Raw genomic sequence first — 11,408 nt, 5'->3', positions numbered from 1 at the left:
ATTACTATAAATATATTATATTTACTATATTTATTTACTATATTTATTTATTATCATTATCTTTCCTTACTTATTATCTTTTCTTCTTTGTTATCTTTCCTTCTTTATTAAGGTTGTATTGTGATAATAGTTATTTCATTATTTATCTTTTTAAAACACAGTTTTAGGGCGCCTGGGTGGCGCAGTCGGTTAAGCGTCCGACTTCAGCCAGGTCACGATCTCACGCTCCGTGAGTTCGAGCCCCGCGTTGGGCTCTGGGCTGATGGCTCAGGGCCTGGAGCCTGCTTCCGATTCTGTGTCTCCTTCTCTCTCTGCCCCTCCCCCGTTCATGCTCTGTCTCTCTGTCTCAAAAATAAATAAAAACGTTAAAAAAAAAAATTAAAAAAAAAAAATAAAACACAGTTTTAAATGGCAGAATTTTATTCCATTGCAAAATTTCATTTAACCACCTGATATCATATATTTAAACTTAAAAAAATTTTTTTTCAGCCTATTTTTTAAAAATGTTTATTTTTGAGAGAGAGAGAGAGAGAGAGAGAGAGAGAGAGAAAGAGATAGCAAGTGGGGAAGGGACAGAGAGAGGGGAAGACAGAGGATCCAAAGCTGGCTCTGCACTGAAAGCAGAGAGCCAAATGCAGGGCTCAAACTCATGACCTGTGAGATTACGACCTGAGCTGAAGTCGGATGCTTAGCTGACTGAGCCATCCAGGCACCCCTCAGCCTAGTTAATAGTACTGTGATGAAATTTTTTTTTATATATTTGTGCTTATTCCTGGAAAAAATATTCAGGTATATTTGCTATGTTCTGAATGTTTGTGTCCTCCAAAGTTCAAATGCTGAAACCTAAAGCCCAATGTAATGGTATTAGGAGGTGGGGCTTTTGGAAGATGATTATATCATGAGGGCAGAGTGCTCACAGGTAGGATCAGTGACCTTATAAAAGAGACCTAGGAAAAGCTCTTTGCCCCTCCTGCCATGTGAGGTTATGTCAAGAAAATAGTCAGCCATTTATTTATCAGGAAACAGACTCTCACCAGCCACAACCTCACCATGCTGACACCCTGATTCTGGATTTCCAGGATCTCCAGAACTGTGAGAAATTAATTTCTGCTGTTCATAAAGTACCTCATCTGTGTTATTTTGTTAGAGCAGCCTGAAGAGACAATGACATTTGATAATTTAGTTACATATTGTAATTTCTCTAAGTAGACACTCTGGAGTGGGACTGCCGAGTCACATGGTTTAAGTGTATGTCTACCATTCTCAGAAACTACCAAACCTTTTCCAAAAGCCTGTGCCATTTTACATTCTCACCAGCAATGCTGTAAAAGTTCTAGTTGCTCTGCATACTTACTATGCTCTTATTGCAACTTACTAGTTGCTCTCACTTACTTTGTGAATAGTTAAAAATATACATACAGGGGCGCCTGGGTGGCGCAGTCGGTTAAGCGTCCGACTTCAGCCAGGTCACGGTCTCGCGGTCCGTGAGTTCGAGCCCCGCGTCGGGCTCTGGGCTGATGGCTCAGAGCCTGGAGCCTGTTTCCGATTCTGTGTCTCCCTCTCTCTCTGCCCCTCCCCCGTTCATGCTCTGTCTCTCTCTGTCCCAAAAATAATAAATAAACGTTAAAAAAAAATAAAATAAAATATACATACAGGGGCACCTGGGTGGCTCAGTCAGTTAAGCGTCCGACTTTGGCTCAGGTCATGGTCTTACAGTTTGTGAGTTCAAGCCTCATGTCGGGCTCTGTGCTGAGAGCTCACCGCCTGGAGCCTGCTTCAGATTCTGTGTCTTCCTCTCTCTGCCCCCTCCCCTGCTCACGCTCTGTGTCTCTGTCTCTCAAAAAAAAAAAAATATTAAAATATATATATATGTATATATATATATTTAAGGCATTCTAACAGTTGTATAGTGGAATCCCATCCTGGTTTCATTTTGCATTTCCTTAATGACTATTAATATTGAGTATCATTTTTATTATCCTTATATCTTTGGTGAAGTGACATGTTTTTTACTAATTTTTAAACTGGATTCTGTTTTCTTATTTTTGAGTTTTGAGTGTTTTTTAATATATACTCTGTATACTAGTTACTTGTGGGTATATAATATAAAAGACATTTTCTCTCATTCTGTGGCCAACCATTTCATTCTCATAACAATATCTTTCATCATGCTTATTATTATTATCTTTTTATTATGTCTAAGAACTCATCACCAAACCTGAGGTGACATAGATTTTTCTCTTATATCTTTTCTAAAAGTTTTAGATTTTTACATTTAGATACATGATTCATTTTGATTTAATTTCAGTATAATATGTTAAATTTTGGACAAGGTTCATTTCTTTTGCTGATGAATCTCTAGTTGCCCCAATACAATTTGTTGAGAAACCTAGTCTATATTCATTGAATTCCTCTTGCACCTTTGTCAAAAATCAATTGGTCATATTTATGTGGATCTATTTCTAGAATCTCAGTTCTATTCATTTTATCTATATGTCTATTCCTTCATCAATACCATACTGAGTTGATTACTGTAGATTTATAGTAAGTCTTAAAATCCACAGTGTAACTCCTCCAATTTTATTCTTGTCTTTCATAATTCTTTTAGTTGTTCTAGTTCTTTTGTTTTTCCTTATAAATTTTAGAATTAGCTGGTTTATATCTGCGGGAAAAAAATCTTGTTTTGGATTTTGATAGGATTGCATTAAAGTTATAGAAAAATTAGAAGAGAATTTGCATCTTTAATGAGTTAGTTACCAATTAATGATGATGATAGGGTCTGTCATCTATTTAGATCTTCATTTATTTCTTTCATCACATTTTTTTAGTTTTCAGCATATAGATCCCTTGCATGTTTTGTTATACATATATTCAATTTGGGGGCATTATTATGCTTGCATGGTATTTTATGGTATTATCTTAAAAAAAAAAAACATATATTCCTGGGTGCCTGTGTGGCTCAGTCGGTTAGGTGTCTGACTTTGGCTCAGGTCATGATCTCACAGTCTGTGAGTTTGAGCCCCACGTCGGGCTCTGTGCTGACAGCTCAGAGCCTGGAGCCTGCTTCAGATTCTGTGTCTCCTCTCTCTCTCTGCCCCTCCCCTGCTCATGCTCTGTCTCTCTGTCTCTCTGTCTCTCTCTCAAAAATAAATAAACATTAAAAAAAATATTCCAAGTTTATATAGACTGTACATAGAAATAACATTAGGGGTGCCTGGCTGGGTGGCCCAGTCAGTTAAGCCTCCGACTTCAGCTCAGGTCATGATCTCACGATTTGGGGGTTTTAGCCCAAGTTGGGCTCTGTGCTGATAGCTCAAAGCCTGGAGTCTGCTTCGAATTCTGTGTCTCCCTCTCTCTCTCTGCTCCCCTCCTGCTCATATGCTATCTATTTCTGCCTCTCAAAAATAAGTAAAAAGAAGAAAAACGTTAAAAAAAAGAAAGAAGATTATTTTTCCATGTGTTCTCATAATTTAGGAAGTTACTAAACTCATTATTGTAAGAATTACTTTATAGATTATTTGGGATTTTCTACATAGATGATCATATTGTCTGTGGATAGGGACAGTTTCATTCCCTGCTCCCCAACCAAATGCTGTTTATTTCTCATTCTGGTTTATTGCCTGGCTGGACAAGAAATAAATTTTATTAAAAAAATTTTTTTTAATGTTTATTTATTTTTGAAGGAGAGAGACAGGAAGAGAGAGACAGAGCGTGAGCAGGGGAGGGGCAGAGAGAGGGAGACACAGAATCCAAAGCAGGTTCCAGGCTCTGAGCCATCAGCGCAGAGCCAAACGCAGGGCTCGAACCCATAAGCCGTGAGATCATGACCTGAGCTGAAGTCGGACACTAAGCAACTGAGCCCCCCAGGTGCCCCAAGAAATACATTTTATTTTTTAAAAAATGTATTTGAACTTCCATTTCCAGGACGAAATCAAGTGGATATAGTTCCCCTATTCCTCTTAAGTGCAACCAAAATCTAGGGGGTATTGTATATATAAAACAAACGTAAGAAGACTTTGAAAGGTAGAGAAAATATAAACTAGTTAAGGACCTTGCAACATGAAGAATGACCTGCTGGTGGATTTCCTGTGCTTTTGTCTAATATATCCCAGATTATGAGCTAGAAAAACTGGAAACCTCAAAACATATACAGGCACAGACAAAACTTCATGGAAACCTATTCTCTGTAGCCAAAGAGCCAGGAAAAAGGATTCTACTCCCAGTTTCCTCAACAAAGCCCAAGTGAGAGCCTAGATTTTTACCCACCTTGTCCCACTGTAATGTGATCCCGCACCTCCCTTCAAGATGATCGCAAAGGACCCAGTAGAGAGGCAAAACTTTCATCCCAGCCTGAAGGTAAGAAACCCTCCACTGCTCCATAACCACACACACAAGGGTGTCAGTGGAGATCTCGTGGAAGCAGTAATGAGGTGCCCTTCCTGACCAGGGTGATGCAAGTAGAGGCCTCATGGGGAGCCTGAACTTCCCCTTCTGCACCTGTTCCCCAGGAGACTGAAAGGAACCTACAAGAGGAATCTGGACATCTACTCCATCTTTCCCTTAACTGTAGTGTCAGGAAGTGTCTGCTGAAACAAAAGATTGAAATAAAGGCCAGTCTCAGAACACAACACCTAAACTCTATGGGATACAATTTCTTGACAGGTTAATGGGTAGACAAACTAGTTCATCCATACCAGCGGATATATTCAGCAATACAAGGGAACAAACTACTGATACATGCAGCAACTTGGATGGATCAGAGCATTATGCTGAGTAAGTAAAAAAAAAAAAAAAGTTAATCTCTAAAGACCACATATTGTATGATTATCAAAAGACATAGTTGTAGAGATGGAAAATAGATCAGTAGTTGTGGGGGATGGGTAGTGTATGTGCCTCTAAAGGAGTGGCACACAGGAAGATCTTTGTTGTAAAGAAATGTTCCTGTATGTTCCTGCAGTCAAATGTTTGACTGCAGTGATGGTTTTACAAATCTACACTCAGGATTTAAAAAAGGGCGTAGAACTAATCAAATGTATCGTATCAACATCAGTTACCCGAATTTCACACGGTAACTAAGTTACATTAGATATAATACCTGAGAGAAATGGGGTGACCACGGTACTTCTCTACTATCTTTGCAACTTCTTGTGAATCCGTATTCAAAATTAAAAGTTTTAAAAATCAAACAAATAAGCACAAAACGCAGTGTATCTAGAAATACATGTTAATGGGATATAGAAAATATTTTGAAGTTAAAGACAATAAAAACTGTTCAAAGTTGTTTGAGCAGATAAAGCAATATATAGAGAAACCGATCGCCCCAAATGCATTTTAAAGAAAGGAAGAATGGTTAGACATTGATAAGCTGAAAATTTGTCTCAGGTCGTTGGAAAAAGAGGAGCAAAATAAATCCAAAGGAGAGTTGAGAAAAGAAAAAAATACATAGTAAAAAAAAAAAAATCTACTGTGTATGATCATCTGTTTGCCCAGCAATCTGTTTTAACAAGCCTTATACAGATGATTCTGATACATGCTAGAATTTAAGAACTACTGATCTAGATGCGTGAAGATCATGTGCACCAAGATGCCTGATCAAGAAAGTTTATGGCAGCATCGGTTGTCATTCCAGACAGAAAACCACCAGATGCCAGTCAATGGGAAACTGTGGTATACAAAATGGTAGGCTGTAAAGCAATAAAAATGAATGAACTGCAGATATATGCAACAATATGAATGAATTTAACATACTATTCAATGAATAAAGGAAAACAAAATAATGTATTCAGATACATACATATATATATGTATGTATATATATATATGTATATATATGTATATATATATATATATATATATATATATATATATATATATATACACACACACATATGTATTCCTGTTCCAAAGCAGGAAATGTAAGCTATATTGTTTAAAGATGCACAAGCAGGTGACAGAAGGAAAACAAAACAAAACAAAAACCAAGGGCGTGAGGTTCTTTTTTCAACCTTTTATATGGGTTATTTTTAATAATAAAATGGTCTAAAAAGTAAAGCTAAAAATATGGAAGGTAGAAACGGAAATTATAAAGCTTACTTGAGAGCCATTCTGAAGCTTTACCTTGTTCTTTTGTTTGCAAGGTGTTCCTCTTTTTCTTCATTTTGCTTGGTTCTGTGTTGGTTTCTCTGTGCTAGATGAAACAACCACTTCTCCCTGAAGGCATGGCCTTGGGTAGGTGACAAAACCTGTCGCTCAACTTTGCTCAAGCCTTGGTGGTCTCACCAACTTTTGTGATTGTCCAAACCGCCTATTATATTTTTTTAATAGCTCCCGGTAGCGGAAAGCGAGCCAAGACCTATTTCGTGTCCCAAAGGGGAGGATCTCACAGCACCTAGATTCGGGCTGATTGGAAGCCAGACACTCAGACAGCAGCTTTTAAAGTGTGCAAAGCTAATCAGTCCTGTGGGACCACCAGCATCAGCCCTCATGGCTACCAAGGCCAGGTGATCTGGGGGCATCCTCTGGGTGGCGGTTGGAAAAGAAGAGCTCCAGATGAGTGTATAAGCTCTTTTCTGGGAGATACGAAGGACAAATGTCGGTGCGCATTCCACGTTCCTTGAGAGCAGCTCCATCGGCCACTAGATGCGTGCCAAACCTGAAGCCTTCCCCTCAGGCCCAAGGTCCAGGACGAGTCAACCGACCTCTTCTACTGAGAGAGGGGTGCATTTCAATCTCTGGCACCACCCTGACCGTGGTATCTTGCCAGCACTGTGACTGTTATAACCCCGTGGGACCCAGGCCTCTCCCAGGCCACGAAACCCCTGTGAGCAAGGAAGGTCCCCTGGGCAGAGGCCGCAAAAATCAGGGCACCAAAAGCATGTGAAAGTTTCCTTCTGGAAGATGGGGTGGGGGGGTGGGCGGGGGGGTGGCTTGAGAGCACAGCGGAAGGGGGAGTGAGAAGATAGTATCCTCTGGCTGCGGTGAGATGAGGGGGAGCGCCAAGACGGTGCCTCCCCAAAAAAAAGAGAAGAAAAAGAAAGCCTAATGTTAGGGAACCTGGTCTGGATCACCCCGGGCAAGAACCAGGAGGCACTCCGAGATCCTGGAAGGCAGGCGGTTTATTTTAGGCCGGCTCAGAGGAGATCACGCTCCGGAGACGGAGGGTAAGCAGAGGGAACAAGTGATAGTCTTTTACTTCCGCATTCAGCATTCGTGGTAATTTGGCCTGCGCCAGGCAAGCGTGGTGGGAAAAGAACCCGGAAGGGGAGTCTTTGGTCGGGGACTGGAATTTCCCTACCAGTCCTGTTGGCCATCTTATAACAGATTTTTCCCTATCACAAATGTTGAAAACAAAACAAAACAAACAAAACCCTAAAAAATAAAAAAATAAAATGGCTCCCATCTCCTACCGCAGGGCGAGGAAGAGAGCAAAACCGGCCCCCTCTAGCTTCCATCCCTGAAGAGTGTTCCAGCATGCTCCTGCATTGTGTGTTAAATTAGATGCCTGCCCCTCAGGCCAATGCTTCAACATAAGCAAAATGAGCCTCTTTCACCGCAAGTCTGGGCGATCAATCTAAGTAGGAGCCATTTAAGAGCTGTTAATCCAGGCTTGTGCAATAACTTCAACATAAGGTTGAAGAAACTGGAGGCCGTGGTAGACAGACAGTGTGCCCTGCTAGACACAGGAAGCTGAAACAGAATCAATAAGAAACTTCTGTGAATCCTGGAGCCAGATACGTTCCACTGGATCACGCTGGTTATTTGTTTAAATTAATTCTATATATTTAAATGATTTATACTGTTTATACTTAAGAGCCATTTCTTAGATCGCTGCAGTCTTGTGGTCTCGTAGGCACAAACCCTGTTGATTTTCAAAGCTAGATGTTTTGGGGGCTTGTCTCTCAGGTGCAGGTTTGAAAAGCTGGGGTGCCCAATGTGGGGTTCAAACTCTGACTCCTAAGGGGAAGTTCGGGGTCTGAGCTCCTTCTTAATTGCGGTTCACTGGCCTGGAGTGGGGTTTATGGGAGTTGTGTCCCAGTCTCTCCTACCCTCTTTGATGTGGTTTTCTTCTCATTAGCCTGATGTGTAGTTGTTGAGCCAGACTTTAGGTGGGTTGTTTGTTTGTTTGTTTGTTTGCTTGTTTTTGTTTTTCTTAGAAAGTTCTGTGTGTCTGGGGGGAGGAACTGAGTTCAGGATTTTTCTATGTCACCATCTTGAACCTTAGGACTCTAAAAGGAGAGAATAAAACAAATGGAGGAGGAAAAAAATATTTAAAGAAATAGCAGAAAATACCATAGTATACCAGCATTAGGGGAAAACCACAGTCATACTGAAACTAGTCTCTAAGAGCTAAACAGGGTAAAAAGTCTCACTGATAGAAAAATAATGGTAGTGAAAACTAAGAAAAAGAAAAGTAGAAAATCCTAAAAGCTTCCAAAAAGAGAAGGGAAAAGTAAGCTGCAAATGGACAAGAATCAGATAGATCTGTCGGACTTATTACTGACAGCTCAGGTGCATAAAGACAATAGGCCAATTTTCTCAATGTTCTGAGGAAAAATAACTTTGAGTCTGAGTACATCAAAAGCATCATTCAAACTTGAGTGAGAAATAAGAGGGTCAGACATGCAAAGACACAGAATATTCACGGCCCACCAGTAACAAGGAAGATGCCTAAAACAATGACTAAATTCAGACTTACTCTAAAAATGAACATAATGAATAAATACATAAATACTGCCAAGAACTTCGACCTTAGAAAAACATACACTGTAGCAGCGTGCACTTCTCCGAGTAAGAGGGTGACAAATGGTCCTGTTGTTCAGAACGAAGGTTCTAGTGAATTTCTGCAATGTTTGCTGTGGAGCGTTCTGTCCATCACATGTATTTGCCATGAGCTCTGTGTTATCTGTGGAGTTTCATTCTGCATGTCTTTGACTATCATTTTCTCTGGTCTGATTATTGTCCCTGTGTGTTTTATGTCTTGTGAGCATTCCTCTAAATTTCTTGTATGCAGATGTTGCTTTTGGTATTTCCCATTGCTTTTTATGTGTATTTAGCTTTTCATTATTGGATCTGGGATTCTGGGGGGGAAGGGGAAGTAAATATATGTGCTCACACCATCATCCCATATGCTATCTTAACTGCATATACTACTCTCCTATGGAAGATTTTATTCAAAAGATGGATTCAAGGTCACCTGCTAATCCAGCTTCGTGCAATAAATTCAATGTAAAGCTGAAGAAACTGGAGGCCATGGTAGACAGACTGTGCCCTGCTAGACACAGGAAACTGAAACAGAATCAATAAGAAACTTCTGTTCTGTGAGGTCCCAGCCAGATACTTTCCACTGGGTCATGCTGTTTATTTGTTTAAAATAATTCTGCTGCATATTTAAATGATTTATACTGTTTACAAAAGTAAAAAAAAACTATAAAAAATTAATTAGGAAAGCAAGTAATCATATAAGTTTTCTACAAGTACAAAAACCTTACTATCTGTAAAGTTTTCAAGGAATGCAACTGACTTCTCCCTATACTTTGGCTTCTAAGGCATACAGTTCTATATAAAGAACCAAGTAAATTATGAAAACCTAATTTGTCTATTTTACCAATTTTCTTGAATATGAGACTAAATTCACTACAGCCCGTTCTGTATTTCATGCTACGTCTCACGGTTGATAGCAATTACAGTTAGCATTTATTGGTCACTTCAAGTTCCAGTCCAGACACAGCATTAAGTACTTAAGAAAGATTTGTAAACCATTTTACAGATGACGAGACGAGGCCACTACTCATTTGAGAAAATTGTGCAAAGGCACACAAATATTAATGGGCAAGGTCAGATTCAGAGGTTGTGCTGTGACCACTAAACTATATTCATCCATGTTCTGATATCAGTGGTGTGCTTATAAATGTTTATTTAGCAAGAGTAGCCTTTGGGATGGAGAGGGATAAAACATCTTGCATTGTGGCTTTAGTTGCTTTCTGTGCTGTAAGAATCCCCATCATGGTTGACTTAAGTCAGCGAAACAGGTTGGAAAGTGATGTTCAATGTCACACCATTACATAGTGTTCCCATGGTGCAGGTATAATAGACTCAACCCATCTCAAGCACATTGGTAATAGTAAAATGTAGCAAAATAATTAGGAAATTATGAATTTTGAGTTTTAATCACTTTTGTTTTTAATATAAGTTATTTAATTGTAAGTTTCTTCAAGCTACTTTTTAATAATGGCTATATTTAACATTCAGTTCTCCAAATTTCTGAGAATTTATGTCGTCTCATATAAGCTGGTGTGAAATGGTTCCAGTAGGCTAAAGGAGTAGTTCATAATGACTGTCTTTGCTCTACCTGTAGTTTTGAGGTGCAAAAGAATACTCCTAAATTGGCTTTGCTTATCAAAACACATTCTATTGATTATTTATTTATTTATTATTTTTGCAGGGTGGGGATTGCTCTTTAGGTTTTTGGGGTTTTTTGTTTGTTTGTGTGTTTGTTTGCTATTCCTTAAAGCAAGAACCATAGCCTATAGAAATGCATTCCACAGTGTAGTGAATTAATGATATGAAAGTGTTATGTATCATCGTAGATACACATGCACATACATATACATGGAAAGGACATATCTATTATCTACATGTGTGTAGTTCTCATATTTAGATATATAAAATAATAAATTTGGGGTAATGCATTAAAGTAAAAAATGATAGTTCTAAAAAAGTATTAGAAAGTGCTTGAAGATTTTGCATTTACGATCAGAATGAACTAATTGTATGTATGGATGTGTGGATCAGAATTAACTAATCATAAAGGGTGAAATCTAATTTACTCAAATTTAAATCTGACTCCTCATGCATGGAAAGTTTAGCAGTGACAGTAGACAAAAGATGGTCTCTGGTTGAAGCCTCTACTAAGAACATTTCTCTTTCAGACACAGAATTCAAGACAAGGTCATTGATTGTGTTCCATAAACATCCTTTTCTATTATGTATGGCTTTTGCATTTTTGCCTTGAGATGTTTTTCATTCACGCTAGCACTTATCACTCATCCATCTGTACTTTCTGTAGAATATCTTATTTTACCATTGAACAGTCCAAGATAAATGACTGCTTTACTAGAAGGTAAATAAGACTCTTGAATTTTTCGTATACTGAAGAAATTATTTGGTTCAAAGCTATTAAAGGTAAGTGACATTGTAATGTAAGGAAAGACCCTTAGCTATAGCTCCAAATTTCTATTGATGCTATTAAGTTCTTACTTAATTTGATCATATATATATATATATATATATATATACACACACACACATTTCAAGGCTATCATGCAAACCGATAAGTACCTAATACAATTGCCATACTTAACAGTTGAAAAGTTGAAAAATAATTTTAATTCACTTTTTGGGTTTGCATG

This window comes from Herpailurus yagouaroundi, unplaced genomic scaffold (assembly GCF_014898765.1).
Source record: "Herpailurus yagouaroundi ecotype Mexico unplaced genomic scaffold, PumYag 199, whole genome shotgun sequence".
NCBI classification, from domain to species: domain Eukaryota; kingdom Metazoa; phylum Chordata; class Mammalia; order Carnivora; family Felidae; genus Herpailurus; species Herpailurus yagouaroundi.
Note: the sequence above shows the minus strand (reverse complement) of the source record.